Source organism: Octopus bimaculoides, chromosome 16, assembly GCF_001194135.2.
Source record: "Octopus bimaculoides isolate UCB-OBI-ISO-001 chromosome 16, ASM119413v2, whole genome shotgun sequence".
NCBI classification, from domain to species: Eukaryota; Metazoa; Mollusca; class Cephalopoda; order Octopoda; family Octopodidae; genus Octopus; species Octopus bimaculoides.
In genome coordinates this window covers 5,609,874-5,610,552 of record NC_068996.1, presented here as the reverse complement: position 1 = coordinate 5,610,552, position 679 = coordinate 5,609,874, and positions in this window count along the sequence as shown.

Genomic DNA, 679 nt, shown 5'->3' with positions numbered 1-679 from the left:
CTTCTTCTTCTTCTTCTTCTTCTTCTTCTTCTTCTTCTTCTTCTTCTTCTTCTTCTTCTTCTTCTTCTTCTTCTTCTTCTTCTTCTTCTTCTTCTTCTTCTTCTTCCTCACACCCTTCCTTATTACCCTTACTCCTCCTGGTCGTAATTTATCTGAACGCCACCCTCCCTTCCAATCGCATCACCTTCCCTCAACATCCTCACACAGTAATGAACCTTGTTTTCTTTCTACATCTATTTATTTTCTTACATTCTACGCTACCGTCATCCTTCACACACATCTCCGCACATCACACACGCTTGCACACACACATACAGACGATCTGTGTCACCCTCTCCTCTCCGCCGTTTCTTCGTTCCTCATCCCAAGACATTGAAGAACCGTCACCCTAATACACTCAACCTGTTGCCTCGAACACCTCTCACTCTTACTACACACCCCATACCCCGACAGAATATTCAATCCTCACCCACACTCACTTCCTCTGTCTGCCTGTCTGTTTGTCTCTGTTTGTCTGTTTCTCTATCTGTCGTTATTCTTTCGTCAGCACAACCTTACTTTATTCAACATTCTGAGGACGCGAGGGGGGAAACAAAATAAAAATCTCCAATCAGCGAACCCATCCTTACTTACCATCATCACCAACGCCAACACCTCTTCCACCACCACCACCACCACC